Genomic DNA, 7,092 nt, shown 5'->3' on the forward strand with positions numbered 1-7,092 from the left:
GATCCGGACTCCCAAGTATATCATTTATTTATTCATTTTGAGGACCATTGAGCAACTCGACGAGTTGGTGTCACAACTCGTCGAGTAGAGTCGTGTGTGGTCACGTAGGATTAATGGCCTACTCGACGAGTCTGAGGGTTGACTCGTCGAGTAGACGCTGAGTGATGAAATCCTAAATCCCCGGGTTTGGGACCTATTTAAGGGCACATATAGCCTCATGTGCAGCTCATTAGTTTCCCAACTTCACTGAGAGAAAACCCTAATCGGCCATTGAGCTAAGAGTGAGTATTTGAGCTAACCTTAAGTGTTTGGGTAGATCTCATGATTTTTGGAGTTAGGGCTTTTTCCATTTAATATTGGGACTTTGAGGGTATTGAGTTCATGTGGAGGTTTGGACTTCAGATCTGGACCTTTTGAGGTCCCTAGAGTCCAAAGGTCCCTACTTTATTCAGCCTTAATAGAGCTCTTGAATGAAAAACCCTTATTAGAGAATGTTCTCGGCATTTCAAGCCCAATGTGACATGCATGGACGTAAAGCTCGTGGCTTTACGTGATAAACGATCCTTTAGAGTTTAGATCTAGAGTTTGGGAAGGTTCTCTGCCTTAAAATCGTCTAAATGAGAAATGAGTATGAATTTCTTTGCCATCAATACCATAATCATCATAATAATCTACATTTCCCGTAATTATTACTTCATCTTCGTCCGACACCTAATTTAATAAGCAATAATCTCTAATTAAATTTTTTTTTTCCAATCTACTAAAAACAAAATAAAAATAAATGTAAGTATAAGAACCTCTTTAGTTTCATTATAATCATTTACATCAAGCACATCATCATCAAATTTGTTCCCCGCATTGTCATTCCTCTCCTCCAACTCCTACATTAAAAATAAAACATTATACTTATTAACGAAAGACACATTAAAAATTAATTATTAAAATCGTAAAGGTAATATCTATAACAACCTTGTCGTCTTCAATATCACCAAATATATTTTCAGTTGTATTATTTTTATTCATCACTTTATCTTGTACAACCTACATTTTCAAATATAAAATATGAACACAAATATTCATATATGTTAATAAAATTAAAAAAAATAAAAATAAATAATGTAGTGTGTAACTAACTTGTTCATCAAATTTTGTTTGGAATACTGCAGGCTCCTCAGAACTGATGTCATTCTAAAATTCTTCATTATTCACTTCTTCAACAAAAACCTTTCTAAGTTCTTGGTTCATAAACACATGTTGCTCCAGTGCATGTAGTCGTTTCAACAACTCGTCTAGGTTGTGTTTCCCATTGCCCCTACCATTACCATGAGAGCGACCACTGGACGACATACTAAACGAAGATTCGTCTTGTCTCCTAAAATGGCCCCGTACTGGGGATGGAACTGATTTCCGTTCACCATATACATACTCTTGAAATGACATATAATAACAAGATGTCATCTCACCATCACTCGGTAACACGTTTTGTCTTGGTGGTTGTCCCACCTAAAAATTTTAACATATTAAAAATGCATATGAAAGTATAATAATGAAATTTATTAATAATAAAAAAAATATTTATAAACCTGTATCTTTGAAAAAAAATTTGTTCACATCAACCCATTTCTATTTTTTTTCTCCCACTCCATCGTTTCATCCGAGGCATGTCTCTATTTTTTCTCAATACAAATCCACATGCACGAACAACCGGAAGCATCTCATCTATCCATATCTACAATTTTTACAATTATAGTAATAAAAGTTCAAATTAAAACAAAAAAACATAACAAAAAAACAATTTAAATATAAGTAAATTTTTATACCCTTATTGGAGCCGTAAATCCTGAAACGAAGTATTTTAAAGTTTGACGACGCTCAGGAAGTGATAAATATTTATTTATCTTGTTCCATGTATCCTCAAGATCATCATGCGTAAAATCCCATAGATAGTTACCCCAAGCAAAACTAACAAAAAAATAGTTATAAAATAAATTAACATTAATAATATAAAACTTTCAACATAAACAAAATATACCTGTTCCAGACATCCAAATTCTCAGCCAAAAAAAATCAATCTTGTGGCACCCGATCATTTATTTCTTTTCCCAAAAAACTTTCAAACAAAATGTATATCAAACATACTCTAACTACATCGGTATCGTCAACTTCTAAGAGTGGTTGATTTAAAATAAAACTTTTCAGGTCGCCGATTTTCACCGAACTATTTGTATAGTTTGGAAATAGCCGCTCACGCAATAAACATATTTTTTTACTAGTAACTATTTTTTCTGACACTTTTTTCCCGATGTTGTTTTGGATACTCCCCAAAATTGAAGCCGGTTATCAAACAAAACTCTTCCAGCTCATATACTATTTTCGTATCGCCTACTCTAAAATATAACCGTTTTATTCCATCTGGAGATAAAACAGCGTCCGGCCGGATCTGATGAAGGAACATTTTATGGAACAACAATCTGTTCCCTTGTAAACGAGAGACATCCAACAAATAACCAAATACGGTATCTCTAAATATGTCATGTCTGGCACCATCTAACACTTGAAATAATTCTCATATATTACAGCCCGAGGCTTTTAAGTTTACAATTGTTTTCACATTGAAATAATTAAAATTATGCTGCACAAAACACAAAAAACATATTAGAGAACTAAACAAATATTTTGTTTTGAAATATATGATTATTAAGTGCAATAATAACATAAACAATAATAACAATGCAAATACAAATATTTAATAAATAATTTATATATTTACGATAAAAAACAATAACATACACATAGTATAACAATTTTTCAACTTAAAAGACAAATATATAAACAATTTTCTAAGTTATACGACAAATATACAAACAATTTTTATCTTTTTAATTATATAAAATAACATTTTCTAACCATATAAGAAATAATTTTTCAAATAAAACGACAACTAAATTAACATTTTTCCAAGTTATACGACAAATATATATACAAATTTTCAACTTATATGACAAATAAAAACAATTTCTAACGATACTATAAAATTTTTTATACTTCAAAACAAATATATACAAATTTTCAACTTATACGACAAATATATATATGCAAACGACTATTGTACACGTACTGTAATTTAACCATTTTTCAATTTATAAAAACAATTACACGAGAAGAATATATAATTTTTCAAGTTATGCAACAACTATACAAACAACAAATAATATATTGTAAATATTATTCTAATAATTTATTTAACTAATAACTAAAGAAAAATGAGAATATTCTAACCATTTTACTAAATGTACAACCATACGATGCACACTCTACGCAGTCTCTACTTGTACATTCATACAACCACTAACAAAATAGCATTTAAACTTCAAGTTTACTAATAACAAATATTAAAACTATCAAATACAATAAAATTATCCTTTCACAAGCATTATAATTTCATTTTTTTTACACTGACTATTACAATAAATAATAAAATAATAAAGACATATCCTAAATAAAAGTTAATTAAAATATTAAAAGAGTTAAAATTAACCATATTTGCGGGATTGTTGAAATAATCTTCCATTTTCTTCAAAAAAATCGTCCAAAGGAATCCACGAGAGAGAGAGAGAGAGAGAGAGAGAGAGATTTTCTGTAATGAAGAGTGAAAAATGAAGAAAAAAAACCTTATATAAGAAAATCGGCATAAAATCACAGATAGCTACAGTAAATCGCAGATGGACTTTTCCATCTGTGAATGTACAAGCATCTAAAGCACAACTGTGTTTTAGCCGCTTGTACATTCGCAGATGGAAAGCCCAAATCGCAGATGGGGCTATTCCATCTGTGAAATCAGTGGCCAAATTTGTAATTTCGATTTTTTTTGGCTAAATTTATAATGTAATTAGTGTAATTGGCTAAATTTGTCATTTTCTCTTTGTATATTTACCAAAATGCCCCACAGTTTATAAATAATAATAATAAGTGTTTATTTTACTAACGAAATAGCGACTGAATTACGAATTTATTGTTTTTCTGTCGGTAAACCATCACTAATATCCTAACTATTCGTCCATCGGAAATCCTTCAGTATTCCGTTGCTATTCCCAACTGATTTGTCCGTCACTAAAATTCTGTCGGTAATGCCCAATTTTCTAGTAGTGATTAAAAAAATTAAATATTAACATGATAGTAGTGTAAAAGAACGAAAAGATAGAAGAAAAAAATGTTACTTCATAATTTTGGTATGTAAGCAGCTAGGTGTAGAACAAAAAATGGTGGATCTTTCTCTATCTTTTCAATTAAACGAGGAGCATAATTGGTAGCGCATATAAATTTGATGAATTAAAGAATTCGTGTCGAAAAATGAGATCCTAATTAATAAAAAAAATATAAAATCTCTAACTGTTTATATTAATAACGATTAAAAAATAAATAAAAATAAGAAATATAATCAATACAAATATAGAATTGGTAATATTTTTTTCCTTCATCGATATCAGATATTAGTGATATATGTAAACCTCAAAAGATAATTATCAGTTTGCTAATTATACCGAATCACAGTAAACAATTAAATAGATAACCAATAAATTTTCTCCAGTACGTACGTATTAATTCTAGTTTGAACTTCTCACTTTTTTTATATTATATACTTATAATTTGTTTGGTACACATATATATACACGAAACAAAAATTTCTCATAATCAATGGAGGCAAAGAGAAGCATATGCGATGGGCAAGCGATAGAGAAGTTGGCTAGAGAAAATTTGAGTTCAATCGTCGTCCAGCAAATGAATGGAAACCCTAGTGTTTCTGAGCCTTGTCGTCGTGTTTATGAGTGCAAAGACTGCGATAAGAAGTATGATACATTCCAAGCTCTCGGTGGTCATCGGGCAAGCCACAAGAAGGTTAAGCTAAGCGGTTCAGAAAATTCATCTTCTTGGACGTCCCTTCAAAAGTTGCATGGATGCAAGGTTTGTGGAGTGGAGTTTGCTATTGGACAGGCCTTGGGAGGACACATGCGGCGGCACCAAGGACTGAAACTGGGAAACAACACGACGGTGGAGGTGGATAATGAGCTACAGCAGAAAAAGGACGAGGATATTGATAATTATGATAACTCATGGCGGCATGAGGTCAACTGTGCGCTGCATGATACGGTCGATGAACAGTTAAGGCAGCCGGCGGAAGTTGTGAAGTATTTACAGACGTCCGGTGAGGATCATGAGATGGTGGAGACAGCTAAAGAATCTACTGCGGTGGTGCCACGAGAAGAATTTAAGTGTTGTGATTTGAACTTAATTACCTCCAGAAGATGATGATGGACACAATGAGTTTCAAGTGCGCAGTTATTATAACTTTCTTTAAGCCTCATTATCTTCATATATTCTTTTAATTAATTTATATATTAACGGAAGTTAGGGTTTTGGTACTAACTATTTTTGCGGCTCAATTAAGATGAAATCCTTATTTAACTTAGTTTATTCCCTAATTTGCAAGTAAAATTTTGTTTTCGAGGTCTTGGTATTATGAACGTAAGAAAACGTTCTGAGATTATTATACTTTGCTATAACGTTTGTAGCAAGACATGATCAGTACAGAATTTATAACAGGAAACCATGTGGTTTCATATTTAACATGTTCAACCAAAAACCCTTGGTGGTTTTTTGGAATTGTGTTTTTTTGGACTAGAGCAAGGTTAAATTAGTAAAAACCAGTATGCAAAACAAATATTTAATGACCTTAAACTAGGAATAAACCAGGTCTTGAAGTGGGGTTTGAGCTATGATTCAAATGAGTTTAAAGTTTGACACACAACCAGTGAAATCTGTTCGCATTCTTTCTTCTATGGGTCAATTGAGACTTAATCCACATTGAAAACTATTCTATTTTCAAAGTTTCATACCTTTTTCCACACTTCCTATTTAGAAACTTTACTTTTCACATTTGAGACCCAAATTCACACTTTTGAATACATAATGAAAATCTTTTATATTTATAAAATTTTCTATTTATTTTCTCGACTTATTTATTTTTGGATTATCTAAGCCTTACTTTATATACGATCCAATGATCCATAATAAACGAAGAATGTTTGATTCCTAAAATTTTAATTTTTTACTAGGTAACTTTTTTAAATAACCCATAATAATTATTTAGACCACAATAACTTTGTCAATCATTATTTTAATTATTAACTTTTTAACTTTTGATAGGTATAATTCAAATTTGTAATAAGCCTTTGTTTAAACAATTCATAATAACTTACGAATTTTACTCATTATTTTTTACTTAAAGAACTTAACTCAATAATCGGGGCTAAAAGGCTTGATTTCTTAGCCAATCCATAACAATCTTTCTTATCACGGTTTTTTTTTTTTTTTTTTTTTTTTTTTATTTTTTTTTTATAACTAGTAAAAACCGCGCGCAAGTTACTGCAGGATTGTATAAATAAACTTACTTGATCATCATCTCAACTGACGCACCAATCCAATTGCAATTTTCTCAATTAAAAAATCATCTCAATTAAATTGCAATTTTCTCAATTAAAACATCATCTCAACTGACCTAACATAATTATTCTAAAATCACGTTGGGCATAATATAGATATAAAGATAATCACCATGATAAAGTTCAATCGGATATAAATAAGTTTGTGTGTGTGTGTGTGTGAGAGAGAGAGAGGTTGGTGTTGTTTGGGAGAATGTAGAAAATGGCAACGTAGTTTCATTGATTTATTTATTACAACATCATACATTGATTTCTTTTTATCACAAGTTTACAACTTTAACTTTGAGAAATCTAACTCACTTGTAGTAGCATCATCCAAATGCCAAACAATTTCCACAGTTGTTGGATAGATTGTTGAAAGTATAATATCCAAACAAAAAAAAATGAAACTACATTAATACTTGAAATTAGTATATTTTCAATGTATAATGCCTTAATAAAAGAATATTCAATACTATAATAGAAAAAAAATGAAAGGATGTTATAGCTCAAAGAAATGAAAATATATTGTTATTTTTTGAATTTGCATCTTTTAATATGGTGTCCTTGCATGGCAAACCAATAATAAACAGCCTTTTAAAGTAAAATCAAA

The sequence above is a fragment of the Lactuca serriola genome, chromosome 9 (assembly GCF_051521515.1).
Source record: "Lactuca serriola cultivar US96UC23 chromosome 9, Lser_US96UC23_V15, whole genome shotgun sequence".
NCBI lineage: Eukaryota > Viridiplantae > Streptophyta > Magnoliopsida > Asterales > Asteraceae > Lactuca > Lactuca serriola.